The following is a 1,196-nucleotide window of genomic DNA, read 5'->3' as shown; positions in this document are numbered from 1 at the left end:
TATTACTTCTGACGTGCTGAGTGGAGGAGTGAATCCGCTCTGGGGAGCCCCTGTCATTCGGGGTATGGTCGTCTTGGTGCTTACCCATTGCCTTTTTTCCACGTTTTCATAGAGCTAGTCAAGAGTGTCTTTGCTGGGACCGGCAGTAAATGAAACTGAAAGTAAGCCGGTATAGATAGGTAGGCATTTCAACTCGTGCATTAGGTGTGTGCAGATAAACATACAGCATGGGAAATGTAGCGTCTGGACCCGCTGGCATGGCGCCTTTCTCTCGCCCTATCCAGAGGCTGCTTAGGGACTGAGATCTAAAAATCTCCAAGGGTACCGTAAGGAAGTTTTTGGAGGATGTGGATCGAGTAGCACCATGGTTTGGAGGTTCGGGGGACATCAATCTCCCCTGCTGGAACAAGCTAGGTAAGGCCCTAGAGAAAGCAAAGGCGGAGGGTAAGCTTCGGCAGGGAAGTCACCCATTATGGAAATTGGTACGAGCCTGTTTGCGGAACGGGAAATGCGTCGAGGCAGTAAAAGAAGGCCAAAGAGCGCTTTCAGCCTACCAGGATAGCATGTCAGAGCTATATACCAAGGAAGAAAAGACAGGAGAACGCAGAAAACATAGGCCTAAGGAGGGCGACAAAAGCTCTCTGAAAAGGGAGGGCGACAAAAGCTCTGGAAAAGGGAGGGCAACAAGAGCTCTCGGGAGAGGGAAGAGAAAGCTCCAGAGAATGATAGGGAGCTGGAGAATACGCGGTATCCACTCTTCGAGGAATTTCCTAATTTTTTTATAGATGAGTCCTCCGAGGATGAGGACCAATTAGATGTGGAGGAGGAAGATCTAGAGGAAGATCTAGAGGAAGCTGCAGTTCAGTATGAACAGGGACAGTGTAGTCCGGAGTATATGAGGCCCCCGCCATATGATTCACCTAGAGCTAGTGGTACAAGGAGTACATCAGCACCTCCTGCCACGTCGGCTTCCTTCATTAAGCCTAGCACATGGAACCGTTTGGCTGCTGCGTTCCCCGTCTTTCAGGATCCCAACACAGGGCATAGATTTCATGAGCCAGTCGATTACAAACAGTTAAAGGATTTGGCTGAGGCCACACAAACTTATGGAGTGTCTGCAAGTTTCATGCTCTGACTTGTAGAATGTCTAGGACAATCAGCGATGACACCTGCTGATTGGATGAGTACTGTTAAGG

The sequence above is a fragment of the Microtus ochrogaster genome, unplaced genomic scaffold (assembly GCF_000317375.1).
Source record: "Microtus ochrogaster isolate Prairie Vole_2 unplaced genomic scaffold, MicOch1.0 UNK11, whole genome shotgun sequence".
Taxonomy (NCBI): Eukaryota; Metazoa; Chordata; class Mammalia; order Rodentia; family Cricetidae; genus Microtus; species Microtus ochrogaster.
Note: the sequence above shows the minus strand (reverse complement) of the source record.